Raw genomic sequence first — 18,647 nt, 5'->3', positions numbered from 1 at the left:
CTACACTGCATTAGGCCTACAAATTGGGTATGGGGTGTAGAGAGATGGTGTGTTCCACTCCAAGGTGTTCTCCAGGTTGCCTTTCCTGAGCTTCGATCTTCCGACTCTCGTTTAGTAGTTCTTGGAAACTACGCTGCATTAGGCCTACAAATTTGGTATGGGGTGTAGAGAGATGGTGTGTTCCACTCCAAGGTGTTCCCCAGGTTTCCTCGCCAATGCTTCGATCTTCATGCTCTCGTTTAGTAGTTGTTGGAAACTACGCTGCATTAGGCCTACAAATTTGGTATGGGGTGTAGAGAGATGGTGTGTTCCACTCCAAGGTGTTCTCCAGGTTGCCTTTCCTGAGCTTCGATCTTCCGGCTCTCGTTTAGTAGTTCTTGGAAACTACACTGCATTAGGCCTACAAATTGGGTATGGGGTGTAGAGAGATGGTGTGTTCCACTCCAAGGTGTTCTCCAGGTTGCCTTTCCTGAGCTTCGATCTTCCGGCTCTCGTTTAGTAGTTGTTGGAAACTACGCTGCATTAGGCCTACAAATTGGGTATGGGGTGTAGAGAGATGGTGTGTTCCACTCCAAGGTGTTCCCCAGGTTTCCTCGCCAATGCTTCGATCTTCATGCTCTCGTTTAGTAGTTGTTGGAAACTACGCTGCATTAGGCCTACAAATTGGGTATGGGGTGTAGAGAGATGGTGTGTTCCACTCCAAGGTGTTCTCCAGGTTGCCTTTCCTGAGCTTCGATCTTCCGGCTCTCGTTTAGTAGTTCTTGGAAACTACACTGCATTAGGCCTACAAATTGGGTATGGGGTGTAGAGAGATGGTGTGTTCCACTCCAAGGTGTTCTCCAGGTTGCCTTTCCTGAGCTTCGATCTTCCGGCTCTCGTTTAGTAGTTCTTGGAAACTACGCTGCATTAGGCCTACAAATTGGGTATGGGGTGTAGAGAGATGGTGTGTTCCACTCCAAGGTGTTCCCCAGGTTTCCTCGCCAATGCTTCGATCTTCATGCTCTCGTTTAGTAGTTGTTGGAAACTACGCTGCATTAGGCCTACAAATTGGGTATGGGGTGTAGAGAGATGGTGTGTTCCACTCCAAGGTGTTCTCCAGGTTGCCTTTCCTGAGCTTCGATCTTCCGGCTCTTGTTTAGTAGTTGTTGGAAACTACACTGCATTAGGCCTACAAATTGGGTATGGGGTGTAGAGAGATGGTGTGTTCCACTCCAAGGTGTTCCCCAGGTTTCCTCGCCAATGCTTCGATCTTCATGCTCTCGTTTAGTAGTTGTTGGAAACTACGCTGCATTAGGCCTACAAATTGGGTATGGGGTGTAGAGAGATGGTGTGTTCCACTCCAAGGTGTTCCCCAGGTTGCTTTCCTGAGCTTCGATCTTCCGGCTCTCGTTTAGTAGTTCTTGGAAACTACACTGCATTAGGCCTACAAATTGGGTATGGGGTGTAGAGCGATGGTGTGTTCCACTCCAAGGTGTTCCCCAGGTTTCCTCGCCAATGCTTCGATCTTCATGCTCTCGTTTAGTAGTTGTTGGAAACTACGCTGCATTAGGCCTACAAATTGGGTATGGGGTGTAGAGAGATGGTGTGTTCCACTCCAAGGTGTTCTCCAGGTTGCCTTTCCTGAGCTTCGATCTTCCGGCTCTCGTTTAGTAGTTGTTGGAAACTACGCTGCATTAGGCCTACAAATTGGGTATGGGGTGTAGAAAGATGGTGTGTTCCACTCCAAGGTGTTCCCCAGGTTTCCTCGCCAATGCTTCGATCTTCATGCTCTCGTTTAGTAGTTCTTGGAAACTACGCTGCATTAGGCCTACAAATTGGGTATGGGGTGTAGAGAGATGGTGTGTTCCACTCCAAGGTGTTCCCCAGGTTTCCTCACCAATGCTTCGATCTTCATGCTCTCGTTTAGTAGTTGTTGGAAACTACGCTGCATTAGGCCTACAAATTGGGTATGGGGTGTAGAGAGATGGTGTGTTCCACTCCAAGGTGTTCTCCAGGTTGCCTTTCCTGAGCTTCGATCTTCCGGCTCTCGTTTAGTAGTTGTTGGAAACTACACTGCATTAGGCCTACAAATTGGGTATGGGGTGTAGAGAGATGGTGTGTTCCACTCCAAGGTGTTCCCCAGGTTTCCTCGCCAATGCTTCGATCTTCATGCTCTCGTTTAGTAGTTGTTGGGAACTACGCTGCATTAGGCCTACAAATTGGGTATGGGGTGTAGAGAGATGGTGTGTTCCACTCCAAGGTGTTCTCCAGGTTGCCTTTCCTGAGCTTCGATCTTCCGGCTCTCGTTTAGTAGTTCTTGGAAACTACACTGCATTAGGCCTACAAATTGGGTATGGGGTGTAGAGAGATGGTGTGTTCCACTCCAAGGTGTTCTCCAGGTTGCCTTTCCTGAACTTCTATCTTCAGGCTCTCATTAAATTGTGGTTAAACGGAACAACTGCATTTGGCGTACTAGTTGGTTTGGGGCCTACTATCGGTGTCTGCCACTCCTTGCTGTTCTCCTCCACTGAACAAAGCTGTGCCGCCTGTTTACTACGGTTGCCAATTTTGAACTGCATTTCGACTACTTACTGATTTGGGCCTACTCTCTGTGTCAGCCTCTCATTCCAGTTGTCCTCCACTGCAATGCCCCCTGGTTATTCCTGTGTTACCAATTTTGAACTGCATTTAGCCAACTTTATTCTTTGGGCCTATATCTGTGTTTCCTCCTCATCCTGCCCATTGCCCAGCCAGTGATAGATGAGTCTGCTGGTACATTGACCCATAACGCAACATTCCCCGTGCACGCTACACAACAACATTGTGACCCTGCTGAAAGTCAGGTTGCTCTTCCCGCATACCATACCACCTTACACGGGGACAAAGAGGAAGGTGCAGATGAAAGTGCAGGTTCCTTCATCAGGTGGGGGGAGGAATACTAGTTGGCGACGTCACTGGCACAGGGCCTCTCATAGTACGCAAAAGTGTTGCTGCCGGTGGGAGGCGCCCCCGCCGTGCAAACACACCGCTGTACTTTGAGGGGCCCTGTGCCAGTGCCAATGCCAACGAGTGGGCCCCCCTGCTTGCTCAGGTTCACAGCACTTGCAAAGTTGAAATACTTACCTCTCCCTGCTCCACTGCCGTGACGTGGTCCAGATTTCCTGGGCCCACTAATTACTTGAACCAGCCCTACCCACCACAACTTTAGCCAAATGACCCCCAATTTCAAATGCCTTCCAATTATTATAAGGTAAATTACGCTTGACAAGCTTCATTAAGAAGAATGGATGGTTTTGACATTAAAATGGGCACTCTAGGTGTTTTCCTGGCCCCCACTCACTGCCGACTATGCTGCCCCATTGACTTGCATTGGGTTTCGTGTTTCGGTCGATCCCGACTTTACGTCATAATCGGCCGATTTCACTCGACCCGACTTTTGAGATAGTCGGGTTTCGCGAAACCCGGCTCGACTCTAAAAAGGTCAAGGTCGCTCAACTCTAGTGGTGGATGATCGCAGAATAATCTCCATGGTCAAGAGAAACCCTTTCACAACAGCCAACCAAGTGAACAACACTCTCCAGGAGGTAGGCATATCAATATTCTAATCTACCATAAAGAGAAGACTGCATGAAAGTAAATACAGAGGGTTCACTGCACGGTGCAAGCCACTCACAAGATTCAAGAATAAAAAGGCTAGACTGGACTATGCTAAAAACCATCTAAAAAAGCCAGCAAAGTTCTGGAAGAACTTTCTTTGGACAGATGAAACCAAGATCAACCTCTACCAGAATGATGGAAAGAGAAAAGTATGGCAAAGGCGTGGTACAGCTCATGATCCAAAGCATACCACATCATCTGTAAAACACGGCGGAGGCAGTGTGATGGCTTGGGCATGCATGGCTGCCAGTGGCACTGGGTCACTAGTGTTTATTGATGTGACACAGGACAGAAGCAGCCGAATGAATTCTGAGGTATTCAGAGACATACTGTGTGCTCAGATCCAGCCAAATGCAGCCAAACTGATTGGTCCTCATTTCATACTACAGATGGACAATGACCCAAAACATAAAGCCAAAGCAACCCAGGAGTTTATTAAAGCAAAGAAGTGGAATATTCTTGAATGGCCAAGTCAGTCACCTGATCTCAACCCAATTGAGCATGCATTTCACTTGTTAAAGACTACACTTCAGGCAGAAAGGCCCAAAAACAAACAGCAACTGGAAACCACTGCAGTGAAGGCCTGGCAGAGCATCAAAAAGGAGGAAACACGGCGTCTGGTGATGTCCATGAGTTCAAGACTTCAGGCAGTCATTGCCAACAAAGGGTTTTCAACCAAGTACTAAAAATTAACATTTTATTTAAAATTATTGAATCTGTCCAATTACTTTTGGTCCCTTTAAAAACAGGGTGGCACATGTTAAGGAGCTGAAACTCCTAAACCCTTCATCCAATTTTAATGTGGATACCCTTAACCCCTTCATGACCAGGGGATTTTTCGTTTTTCCGTGTTCGTTTTTCGCTCCCCTCCTTCCCAGAGCCATAACTTTTTTATTTTTCCGTCAATTTGGCCATGTGAGGGCTTATTTTTTGCGGGATGAGTTGTACTTTTGAACGACATCATTGGTTTTAGCATGCCGTGTACTAGAAAACGGGAAAAAAATTCCAAGTGCGGTGAAATTGCAAAAAAAGTGCAATCCCACATTGGTTTTTTGTTTGGCTTTTTTGCTAGGTTCACTAAATGCTAAAAATGACCTGCCATTATGATTCTCCAGGTCATTACAGGTTCATAGACACCAAACATGACTAGGTTATTTTTTATCTAAGTGGTGAAAAAAAATTCCAAACTTTGCTAAAAAAAAAAAAAAAAAATATTGCGCCATTTTCCGATACTCGTAGCGTCTCCATTTTTCGTGATCTGGGGTCGGTTGAGGGCTTATTTTTTGCGTGCCGAGATGACGTTTTTAATGATAGCATTTCGGTGCAGATACGTTCTTTTGGTCGCCCGTTATTGCATTTTAATGCAATGTCGCGGCGACCAAAAAAATGTAATTCTGGCGTTTCGAGTTTTTTTCCCGCTACGCTGTTTAGCGATCAGGTTAATACTTTTTTTTATTTGATAGATCGGGCAATTCTGAGCGCGGCGATACCAAATATGCGTAGATTTGATATTTTTTTATTGCTTTATTTTGATTGGGGCGAAAGGGGGGTGATTTAAACTTTTATGTTTTTTTTATTTTTTTCACATTTTTTTAAACTTTTTTTTTTAACTTTTGCCATGCTTCAATAGCCTCCATGGGAGGCTAGAAGCAGGCACAGCACGATCGGCTCTGCTACATAGCAGCGATCTGCTGATCGCTGCTATGTAGCAGAATTGCATGTGTGCTGTGAGCGCCGACCACAGGGTGGCGCTCACAGCGACGGGCAATCAGTAACCATAGAGGTCTCAAGGACCTCTATGGCTACAATGGAGACGCATCGCCGACCCCCGGACATGTGACGGGGGTCGGCGATGACGTCATTTCCGGCCGCCCGGCCGGAAGCGGTAGTTAAATGCCGCTGTCTGCGTTTGACAGCGGCATTTAACTAGTTAATAGGTGCGGGCAGATCGCGATTCTGCCCGCGCCTATTACGGGCACATGTCAGCTGTTCAAAACAGCTGACATGTCCCGGCTTTGGTGCGGGCTCACCGCGGAGCCCTGCATCAAAGCAGGGGAGCCGGCATCGGACGGTATAGTACGTCCGATGCCGGTAAGGGGTTAAATGAAAGCTGAAAGTCTGAACTTCAACTGCATCTGAATTGTTTTATTTAAAATTCATTGTGGTAATGTCTATAAATAAAATTAGAAAAATGTTGTCTCTGTCCAAATATTTCTGGCCCTAACTGTAGCTGTGCACAGCAGCTCTGTTCAAAGTGTTTACATCTCTTACAAAGCAAAAAACGGCTAATCAGTGGCAGCACAGGGTGTCCAACCAATCTTTCATTGATAACCTATCCTATGGATAGGTTATCAAATACATCTGCGAAATATGAATCTAAATATGTTTTTTTTATCAAAATTAGTCTTACTTGCTGACTGTAACCTGAATAACAATTTATATATTGTTGTTATTCTGCAATTTAATTTCTTTTGTAACGTAAAAAGAAATCAATTTTAATGTTATTTATTTCAGAGCTTACATTTGTTACTGTGTCCTAACATCTCACCTACATAATTTACATTTACATTTATCACTTTTAGAATATGTCACGATTGGTATGGTTTATGACACCATTGTTTTTTTGTCTGATATTTCACAGAAATATTTTGTCTTGCATTTGCATATTGCAAACATTTTTGGGTATCCAAAATTATTGTTTTGAAAGATGAAACAGAGGAAATGAAAATAATATCTATATCGAAATTATTTCACTTAAAGAGATGCATATGTAAGTATATTGATGATTATGCCAAAACAATTCATAAATAAATTAGACTTTTTTTTCAATGGCAAACTAGTTAAGCAGTGTAAAGATAGAGTTCCAGAAAATGGCGAAAACTTATTAAGCCATTAAAGTTTTCCTGAGTACACAAAAGTACACAAAAGTAGTACGTCACATGTCATTATTTAATGGAAATCTGTATTCAAAACATAAGTTGGTAAAATATTACTAAACCAAAAGTTACAGAAAAAGCCAAAATGCTGTAATTGTGACTGATTTACAGAGATATTGGTATCCTTTTCCATGTGTTACAATATTGACAGGAAGTATAGCAAAATTGGTGGTTAAGAAGTTTCCCAATAACTCTTGAAAAACAGCAAAAGCAAATACATTTTTGGAAAAATTGCTGCCAAAGTAACAGTGTCACGAATTTTTGGAAAGATAATTAAAAAGTGACAAACCAATTGCTTTCATCTTGTTTCTTTTACATGTCTGAATAGAAAAAAAATGCCTACTCTGATAACTTCTATTTATCTAATTTATGGTCAGTTTTTCATTTTTGGTGGAATGCTGCTTAATTGCAGAAGTATAAATTAAGTTTTTTTTACAATTTTTTAATTACAAAGTAATTTGATCCTATTTAAGTCAGAACACCTAAACCAATGCTTATTTTTTTACATACTCATTTCAGAAATCAATTAGTGTCTCTAATTGTGAATGTGTTGTCATTCTGCAAACAGATGGCAGTTAACATATTTGTACATTTGAAATGTATTTCTCATACAGATGAATAAAACCATATTTTCGTTTCCACCATAAAAATGTTCACATTTCAATGTGAATGTCTTTGAAGTTAAAATACAGCAATAATATTCTTTCAATTTATCCAAATTCTAATTTCTATTTCTTAAAGAAGGACTCCCATCAAAATTTGTATCCTATTAATATATTGCAATCATCATTGTACATAGCGGTTTGCACTTACAATTGCTCATTTTGCCTTTTTACCAAGATAATTCTTCTGTTTTCAATTAGGTTTATGACATCATGTGGTTAAAATCTGGCTAGCAAAATCCTTCTAAGCTCTATATATTAATTTTCCCTGTATGAGTTTTAAGTAATTGCAAAATTCCATGGCAGGGGGTAGGAGGGAGCAAATGGGTCAGGAGTTGAAGATGGGAATGATAACTGTAGGGAAAAGAGAGTTTCTGTTTGTACATAGAGCAGAGAAAAGAGAAGAATTAGCTGGGTAGAAAGGCAAAATGAGTAATTGCAAGTACACAGTGATATATAATATGGTGATTGCATAAAAAACTTGATGGGAATGCTTATTTAAGACAGATTGCATCATGTAACATACTATACATGTGGTGATATTTACTGTTTACCCTTGTAGTTGGACTTGTAAACTCTAGAATTGCTAATCTAAGAGGTTTGTGAGCAAACTGAAAGCTAAAACATAAGAGCTGAGAAAGGGAATGGGAGACCTTTAAGTGCTTAACTTTTCCTACTTATCATTCTTTGTTGTTTTTGTTTGATTGCATAATGGATAACAGTGTTAAAGTTTTCTTCAGTGCACAGTCTTTCATATTAATGCAACTATAACAGGAGTTTCAGTGTGACTATCGCTGTGCCAAATGGAGGAGCAAAATGCCACACTAAGGGCAATTGACAATCTTGAGAGGAGCATGCATTTCACTAACCAAACAATTACTTGGGTGTATAGGAAAGGTAAAGTGGGTCACGAGGAATAGGCAAATAGCGGTGTTAATGTAAGTGGGAGTAGAAACAGTTCTAGGGAAAGGAAGGCATTTCTTTCCAACTTCCAAGCAAAATTACCAAACTGAATAAAAAAGCAAGTATTTCTTTCTCAGAAATGGCAACACTAGTAAATTCTGGTCTCCTAATGGCCAAACTGAGTAATATAGCAAGTATTTCTGTCTCAGAAATGGCAACGTTAGTGGATACTGCTCCTCTAAAGGACAAGAGAACAGTCCAGCCAGTAGCTTGGGAGATGGTAATGTAGACAGGGCAATTTTGCTTGCATATTAAAGGGGCAGGGCTGACACCAGGAATTTTGGGGCCCAATACTGGCAGTAAAATAATGCACCCCATAGTAAAACATAATAGTATAATGCACTCACATAGTAGTATAATGCAACCCATAGTCATATATAATAGTATAGTGCACCCCCATAGTAGTATAATGCAGCCCATAGTCATATATAGTAGTATAATGCACTCACATAGTAGTATAATGCAACCCATAGTCATATATAATAGTATAGTGCACCCCCATAGTAGTATCATGCAACCCATAGTAATATATAGTAGTATAATGCACCCACATAGCAATATAACGCAACAGCATAGCAGTGTAAAGCACCCTATAGCACTATAATACACCCCCATTGTAGTATAATTCACCCCATAGAATAATAATGCAGCCCCATGGTAGCATAATGTACCCCCATAACAGAATAACACCCCCCATAGTAGTATAATGCACCCCGATAGTAGTATAATGCAGCCCCGTAGAAGTATAATGCACCCAATAGCAGTATAATACACCCCCATAGTAGTATAATTCACCCCATAGCAGTATAATGCAGCCCCATAGTAATATGAGTCACCACCATAGCAGTATAATGTACCCCCATAGCAGTGTAACACATCCCCATAACAGTATAATGCACCCCCATAGCAGTATAATGCACCCGATAGTGCGGCTTTACAAAAAAAAGTTTCTCCTTACCTGACCGAGGCCCAGCGGTGTCCTCTGCTAGATTTATCTTAGGCGTGGATCGTCATTCCGGCGTATGACAGTGACATCATACGCCAGCAACGTGAGCGCTGACATGAGCTGCCGGCCTGTAATTAGCTGGCAGCTGTTAACTGTTGACGTGAGGGAGGAACCTTCACATGACAATAGATTTTAACTGAACGTGGGTCTGAGGATGCATGTTCAGTTATTGTTCCAGCAGAATCCTGCCACTTTGGGCCAGAAAGCAGAAAAGAGGGGGCCCGCTTCAGGCCCCTCTGCTCACCGGGCCCCATGCACCAGTAAGGGCAGTAATTCCCTGATGGTGGCCCTGTAAACGGGATTCTATTACTAGGAAGATGGATAGAATTATTTCACAACAAGACTGCCTAAACTGAATGGTTTGCTGTTTCTCTGGTGCCAGAATTTAGTATGAAGTGGAATGGGTTGATAAATTACTGGTGGTGCTGATGATAATCCAGCTGTCACTGTCAACGAGGGAATGAGCAATGGAATAGGTGGTAGATTGAGGATATGAAAATAATTTAATAATAAAAAGGGACTAGGCATAAATGCATGGATTAAGTCTTAAGGGGCAATTATTTCAGCATTTTCCCCAAATTTCTGACAAAAAAAGCTTTGAAAAGTCGCAATTGTTTGCACAATGTGGAGTTTCACAAAAAAATGGGCAGAGTCCCTGATAAAAAAAAAATTGTGAAACTTATGCTCCCAGAATACAGTGAACAAGAAAATATTTTTTGACTAAAGTAATAAAATCTAAATAAACCAATAGAAATCGGTGCCGAAATGTGCTTAATAACTCAAACTTGCAAACCATAAGTAATACTGTTCAACGAGGAATGAACTATCCCACATATGAATCTTTTACCTCTATGACTTTTCTAGTCTTTAATGTTTCAGTATAATGTTATTGAGGAACTGTTGTAGTTGCCTTTAGGCTACTTTCACACTAGCGTCGGAATCTCCCCGTCGCAATGCGTCGGGGAGAGATTCCGACGCTAGCGTTTAACGCATTGCACAATGGAGGCAGCGGATGCATTTCTCCGGAGCATCCGCTGCTCCATTGTAAGGTGCGGGGAGGTGGGGGCGGAGTTCCGGCCTCGCATGTGCGGTCGGATAAAGCAGTCCGTCAGGAGCAAAAAACGTTACATGTAGCGTTTTTTGCTCCCGACGGTCCGCAGAAGCACGACGCATCTGTCGCACGACGGATGCTACGTGTGGCAATCCGTCACAAATGCGTCGTCAATACAAGTGTATGGGGAAAAAACGCATCCTGCAAGCACTTTTGCAGGATGCGTTTTTTCTGCAAAACGACGCATTGTGACGGATTGCAGAAAACGCTAGTGTGAAAGTAGCCTTATACATAATCTTCCCATAAATTCATATTTTCCTTATCACACCAAGTATTTCATTATCCTATGTCTTATATTATCTGCTTCTATTATTATTCTGTGGCCTGACTTTCACTATAGAGAGCACTGGTATGGTATTAATACGTTTTGCTCCTTGGATCTAACCTCTGCGCCGTCACTATGTCTTCTATATTCTGTCCCTCATTATATACTGTCACAGGTTTCCTCAGTATTGTTTTTTTTATGTAAAAACTCAAAGTAATCCTGAGTGTACCTGACATGTCGCTTTAATTTACGTTCTCCACTAATGCCTTCAGTGTTCGGCTCCTAATGTTGCTAATCCCATAGGCACAGATTATCATTTCCATTTGTTTTATGTTCCCTAGACTCCACTGGTGTGTTTAGATTTCCATCAATGACTTACATTCCGTCTGCCTAATATTATCATTACCTCCTTCACTTCTAATTAGACATTATGTAGATAACTTTACGGAAATTGCTGGCTATTAAACAAACATACAAAGTAGCATTAATAGTTACAATTATGTTTTAACAGTTTTAGGACCTGATGGCTAGGGTGCACAGGTGTTCGGTCTGTGTGCACCTGCTCCTTGTTCCAACTCGACGACTTCATTAGAATGTGTCACTGTTCAATTTAAATGATTTGTCTTTTAACTAAAAGTGTTACTAATTATGATCAGAACATACTTAGATTTCATCTCTCTTTTAAAAAAACTAAGTAATCATGAACTCTACTGTACGGCATAGAGTTATATTACATGTTCTCAGCATCACCACTAATTGCCATCCTGCACCTGCACTGGCATCCTGAAACCATTGGCAAGTACAGGTGCAGCCCTACAGTTAGATGTAAACCCCATGTGATACCCGTACTCTGCGGCCAACGTGTAGGAATATACCAGGATTCATCCATTTAATCACTTCTCCCAACTGAAAGTTAAATTTTTCTCATGCCTTATCCCATATGCACGCGACATTACAGATCCCAAAGGAAATGAACAGACTTCATTAAAGGTCCAATATTCAAGCAATAGACATAATTTGCTAACATGCTATTCCCCCTTAAGTTGTTATAGGAAAGATCAGTAATACAACATGTTGGAAGTGGGAACTTTTTGTCTAGTGTTGGGAGTTTATGGGTTCGGTATTTTCGGTATTTTGTGTATCCATGTACACAAAGACTGCAGATGTAACACAGGTGAGATGTTCTCTCGATGTCTCAACAACATGATTATTGGCAAAGTTTTTAACCCCTTACTGCCATCAGACGTACTATTACGCCGATGGCAGTATCCACCGCTTTGATGTGGGCTCTGGCCTTCAGCCCACCTCAATGCCGGGATATGTCAGCTGTTTTGAACAGCTGACCTGTGCCCACAATAAGCGCGGATGGAATCGCGATCCACCTGCACGTATTAACTGGTTAAATGCCACTGTCAAACTCTGACAGTAGCATTTAACAAGCGCTTCCTGCCATTGCAAATGCGGTCACCGGAGACCCCCGTCACATGATCGGGAGTCATGGGTGCATCGGCATGACAACCAGAGGTCTCCTTTAGACCTCTATGGTTGTTGATGCTGGATTGCTTTGAGCGCCACCCTGTGGTCGGCGCTCAAAGCAAGTCTGCAATTCAGCTATGTAGAGGCGATCTGAGCATCTCCACTATGTAGCAGAGCTGATCAAGCTGTGGCAGCTTCTAGCCTCCCATGGAGGCTATTGAAGCATGCCAAAAGTAAAAAAATATTTTAAAAAATATGAAAAAAATAAAAAAATATAAAAGTTTAAAACACCACCCTTTCTCCCCATTCAAGATAAAAACAATTTAAAAAAAATCAAACCTACACATAATTGGCATTGCCACATTCAAAATCATCTGCTCTATCAATAAAAAAAGGATTAACCTGATCGCTAAACGGCATAGCGCTAAAAGAAAAATTAAATTTTTTTGGTCTCTGCGACATTGCATTAATGTCATGGTCTGTATGGAAGTTCTTGTCTTGTCTAGTGTTTCAGGCGTTAATGCTTTTGGCCTCCTTCTGGCTGTGGGAGGGCTTTAAATAGCCTTTTTTGGGCTCTGTCCGTTGTCAGTGATACTTTTGACCTCGGCTGAGTTCCTGATCCCCGTGTATCTGGGGATACAGCTTGCCTGTGTGTGATTGCTTGTGTATGACCCAGTCCATTCCTGTTTCTGAGTGTGTTACCTGATTCTGTACTCTCTTAGTTTCTCAGTTTTGACCTCTGCTTGTCCCTGACCTTCTGCTTTGTGTTTCCCATTTTATACCATGCTGCTATCTTTGGCTTTCTGACCCTGGATTATTGACCACATCTCTGTCTGTATGGTGTCGTCTCTTGGTTTACCCGTGTCGGCCTGGCATTCCCCTGGGCTTGAATAGACCAAGCTCTGGTCTCCGTGTGCTTCAGGTCTTCTTTACCTGAATCAAGCTTCCCCACCGTGGCCGTCCTGTTCCTCTGGAATTTCTGGGCACCATCCGCTCATCTCAGGACACACGCACTGGCTCGGTAAGCAAGGGCAGTGTGGTGTTCTTTACAATTAAAATGCAATAACAGGCAATCAATACACCATGTTCCAAATTATTATGCAAATGACATTTTTCTTGGATTTTCCTAAATGGTCCGTGCAAATGACAGTCCATCTAATAAAAGTCATCACCCGTTAGAGTATACATCAAATTTTATTGAAGAAACCTCCCAATGATAACAGGATAATCTCCAAAATGAATAAAAACTCAAAATGCACTGTTCCAAATTATTAGGCACAGTAGAATTTCTATACATTTGATATGTTTTAAAGAACTGAAAATGCTCATTTGTTGTTGTTTGCAGCATTAGGAGGCCACATTCACTGAACAAAAAACTATTTAACTCCAAAACATCCTAACAGGCCAAGATACATAGCAACCCTTCTTTGATATCACCTTCACAATTATTGCATCCATTGAACTTTTTGTAGAGTTTCTACTTGTATTTCTTTACGTGAAGTCAGAATAGCCTCCCAGAGCAGCTGTTTTGATGTGAACTGCCTCCCACCCTCATACATCTTTTGCTTGATGATACTCCAAAGGTTCTCTATAGGGTTGAGGTCAGGGGAAGATGGTGGCCACTAGGGTTGAGCGAAACGGGTCGGCCACTTTCAGAAGTCGCCGACTTTTGGCAAAGTCGGGTTTCATGAAACCCGACCCGACCCCTGTGTGGGGTTGGCCATGAAGTCGGCGATCTTCTGAATGTGGTATCGGAATTCCGATCCCGATTTCCGATATGTTTGCAATATCGGAAATCGGTATCGGAATCCATATTTAATGTAAAATAAAGAATCAAAATAAAAAATATCGCTATACTTACCCTCTGACGCGCCCTGGTACTAACCGGGAACCTTCCTTCCTTCGAATCAGCGCTTCCAGGACCTTGCGGTGACGTCGCGGTGACGTCGCGGCTTGTGATTGGTCGCGCGGCCGCCCATGTGTCCGAGGGTGAGTATATTCCTATTAGGTATATACTCACCCTCGGACGCGCCCTGCTTCTTTCCGGCAGCCTTCCTTCCTAAGAATCAGCGCTTGCAGGACCTTGCGTGACGTCGCGGTGACGTCGCGGCTTGTGATTGGTCGCGCGAGCGGTCACATGGGCGGCCGCGCGACCAATCACAAGCCGCGACGTCACCGCGACGTCACCTCAAGGTCCTGAAAGCGCTGATTCAAAGGAAGGAAGGTTCCCGGTTAGTACCAGGGCGCGTATATTCCTATTAGGTATATACTCACCAATCAGCGCTTGCAGGACCTTGCGTGACGTCGCGGTTTGTGATTGGTCGCGCGAGCGGTCACATGGGCGGCCGCACGACCAATCACAAGCCGCCACGTCACCGTGACATCACCGCAAGGTCCTGAAAGCGCTGATTCGAAGGAAGGAAGGTTCCCGGTTAGTACCAGGGCGCGTCAGAGGGTAAGTATAGCGATATTTTTTATTTTGATTCTTTATTTTACACTTAAATATGGATCCCAGGGCCTAAAGGAGAGTTTCCGCTCCTTCAGACCCTGGGAACCATTGGAAACCCAATGCACTGCATTGGGTTTCGAGTTTCGGCCGACCCCGACCCCGACTTTTTTATAGGATCGGCCGATTTCACTCAACCCGACTTTTGAAAAAGTCGGGTTTCGTGAAACCCGACCCGATCCTATAAAAGTAAAGGTCGCTCAACCCTAGTGGCCACACTATGAGTTTATCTCTGTTTATGCCCATAGCAGCCAATGACTCAGAAGTATTCTTTGCAGCATATTCTTTCCTCATATGAACTCGAGCCTGGGAACTTTTCTGAATTTTTCCCACGCTCGAAGGACATCCAGCAGAGGGCGCCTCACCGCGAATGAAGGTAACTACAGGTCATTGACCTAGATTCCATTCATTCGCTGGGGTTTTACAGTCAGGAGCATAGCTGCATTATAGCAGAGCTCCTGGCTGTAAAAAAAATTAACCCCTTCAGATGGATTTACAACGTGGGACATTACAGATCCTTGGAAGGTACAGTTAGGTCCATATATATTTGGACAGAGACAACATTTTTCTAATTTTGGTTATAGACATCACCACAATGAATTTTAAACAAAACAATTCAGATGCAGTTGAAGTTCAGACTTTCAGCTTTCATTTGAGGGTATCCACATTAAAATTGAATGAAGGGTTTAGGAGTTTCAGCTCCTTAACATGTGCCACCCTGTTTTTAAAGGGACCAAAAGTAATTGGACAGATTCAATAATTTTAAATAAAATGTTCATTTCTAGTACTTGGTTGAAAACCCTTTGTTGGCAATGACTGCCTGAAATCTTGAACACAAGGACATCACCAGACACTGTGTTTCCTCCTTTTTGATGCTCTGCCAGGCATTCACTGTGGTGGTTTTTAGTTGCTGTTTGTTTCTCGGCCTTTCTGTCTGAAGTTTAGTCTTTAACAAGTGAAATGCATGCTCAATTGGGTGGAGATCAGGTGACTGACTTGGCCAATCAAGAATATTGCACTTCTTTGCTTTAATAAACTCCTAGGTTGCTTTGGCTTTATGTTTTGGGTCATTGTCCATCTGTAGTATGAAACGACGACCAATCAGTTTGGCTGCATTTGGCTGGATCTGAGCACACAGTATGTCTTTGAATACCTTAGAATTCATTCGGCTGCTTCTGTCCTGTGTCACGCCATCAATAAACACTAGTGACCCAGTGCCACCGGCAGCCATGCATGCCCAAGCCATCACACTGCCTCCACCGTGTTTTTCAGATGATGTGGTATGCTTTGGATCATGAGCTGTACCACGCCTTCACCATACTTTTCTCTTTCCATCATTCTGGTAGAGGTTGATCTTGGTTTCATCTGTCCAAGGAATGTTCTTCCAGAACTCTGCTGGCTTTTTTAGATGTTTTTTAGCAAAGTCCAGTCTAGCCTTTTTATTCTTGATGCTTATGAGTGGCTTGCACCGTGCAGTGAACCCTCTGTATTTACTTTCATGCAGTCTTCTCTTTATGGTAGATTTGGATATTGATACGCCGACCTCCTGGAGAGTGTTGTTCACTTGGTTGGCTGTTGTGAAGGGGTTTCTCTTCACCATGGAGATTATTCTGCGATCATCCACCACTGTTGCCTTCCGTGGGCGCCCAGGTCTTTTTGCATTGATGAGTTCCCCAGTGCTTTCTTTCTTTCTCAGGATGTATCAAACTGTAGATTTTGCCATTCCTAATATTGTAGCAATTTCTCGGATGGGTTTTTTCTGTTTTCGCAGCTTAAGGATGGCTTGTTTCACCTACATGGAGAGCTCCTTTGACCGCATGTTTACTTCACAGCAAAACCTTCCAAATGCAAGCACCACACCTCAAATCAACTCCAGGCCTTTTATCTGCTTAATTGAGAATGAAATAACAAAGGGATTGCCCACACGTGTCCATGAAATAGCCTTGGAGTCAATTGTCCAATTACTTTTGGTCCCTTTAAAAACAGGATGGCACGTGTTAAGGAGCTGATACTCCTAAACCCTTCATCCAATTTTAATGTGGATACCCTCAAATGAAAGCTGAACGTCTGAACTTCAACTGCATCTGAATTGTTTTGTTTAAAATTCATTGTGGTAATGTCTATAACCAAAATTAGAAAAATGTTGTCTCTGTCCAAATATATATGGACCTAACTGTATGTATATTGTTGGTTTATTATTTTTTCTTTGTCACAGAGTGAGGGTCTTCAGCCAGTGGATTGAGCGTACAATAAAATATTACAACAAACGGCGTGTTTATTTCATTAAAATACTTTTTAATAATGTGTGTGTGTTTTTTTTAACTCTTTCATACAATTGGATTAATAATGGATAGGTGTCATAATTGATGCCTCTCCATTATTAATCTGGCTTAATGTCACCTTACAATAGCAAGGTGGCATTAACCCTTCATTACCCCATATCCCACCGCTACACGGGAATGGGAAGAGAGTGGCCAAGTGCCAGAATAGGCGCATCTTCCAGATGTGCCTTTTCTGGGGTGGCTGGGGGCAGATGTTTTTAGCCGGGGGGGGGGGCAATAACCATGGACCCTCTCCAGGCTATTAATATCTGCCCTCAATCACTGGCTTTACTACTTTGGTGGAGAAAATTGCGCGGGAGCCCACGCCAATTTTTTCCGCCATTTAACCTTTTAATTTAATAGCTAGAACGGCCAAATTTATATACCTATTCTATGTGTACACATTTATTCCACCTATTCTATTGTAAGCTGTCAGTGTGATTTTACTGTACACCGCACTGAATTGCCGGCTTTTCTCGCTAACACCGCTGCGTATTTCTCGCAAGTCACACTGCTGGTCCATGTGTAATCCGTATTTTTCGGGCCCCCATAGACTTGCATTGGCGATTTTTTTGCGCAATACGGTGACAAACGCAGCATGCTGCGATTTTCTACGGCCGTAGAAAGCCGTATAATACGGATCAGTAAAATACGGCAGATAGGAGCTGGGGCATAGAGAATAATTGGGCCATGTGTAATGCGTGTTTTACGGACGTATTTAATGCGCTCATACGTCCGTAAAACTCGCTAGTGTGATGCCGGCCTTAGCCACACAGTCTTGCAAGGGAAACATGTGTTTCTTTGTAAGGTTGGCAGTGCAGAGGAACAGAAAAAGGACCACAGCCACAGTTTACAGTACAGTTGTTTGATCTGATCAGCTGAACCCAATTATCCCCCATACCAGTTTTTGTTTACGGTGTTTGTGGTTTTGTGTGGTATGGCCACAGGTTGGTGGCATTTTAACATTAATGAATAAAATCTGTTTTTATAGAGTTTATTATGATTTTGCATTAATGGTTACCCTACTTCATTAATTTGATTTGAATATTATTAATTGTATGACACTTTTGGATCTCTTTGTCTGGAACAGATATTTGGTCACTGTTAGAGAGGGGCATATCAATCAAAAATCAAATTATCCTGTTTGTGCTGATTCTTTTTTTTTTGAGAAATTCAATTTGGTGTTCACTCTAGACCACGACAATTGGCTTTGAGAAGACCCTGGATCATACAGAGTAAACTCCAGTGTTTTTTCATGGCCAGGAGCCCTGGCCCAGAGTGAACACTAAGTCAGGGGCATGACACAGATGCTGAGGACTGAACAGTGGGCATGGAACAACGAGGATGGCTGGATAGGTGAGTTGAAAGGTATGTCTTTTTTTCTTTTTGACCTTTTGCCAGCAGTTTCATTGCCTTGCCCACTATTCCCTGCCCAATGTTCAGTCTTTCATGCATCTTCATCCATCACGCTTTGCACCCCTGTAGGCTTGACCTTCAAGCCATAAGCATGTCCTAGGGATCTCTGCTCATGCACAGTGACCTGTGTATGCAGTGTACTGCAGTCAGAACTAATATCCCAGTGTTCACTCTAGGATGGGGTTTCTGGTCCTGGAGCATGTACAATGAACTCTGAGGCCAGTAAAAAAAGTTTTGGAAGACTGGACAGTGGGCAGGGAACAACATGAACATCTGGAGAAGTGAGCAGAGTGGCAAGAATCTATATTTTTTTCATTTTACCCTTTTTACGTCTTTCTACTGTTTACAG

This window comes from Ranitomeya imitator, chromosome 5, assembly GCF_032444005.1.
Source record: "Ranitomeya imitator isolate aRanImi1 chromosome 5, aRanImi1.pri, whole genome shotgun sequence".
In the NCBI taxonomy this organism is placed as follows: Eukaryota; Metazoa; Chordata; class Amphibia; order Anura; family Dendrobatidae; genus Ranitomeya; species Ranitomeya imitator.
Note: the sequence above shows the minus strand (reverse complement) of the source record.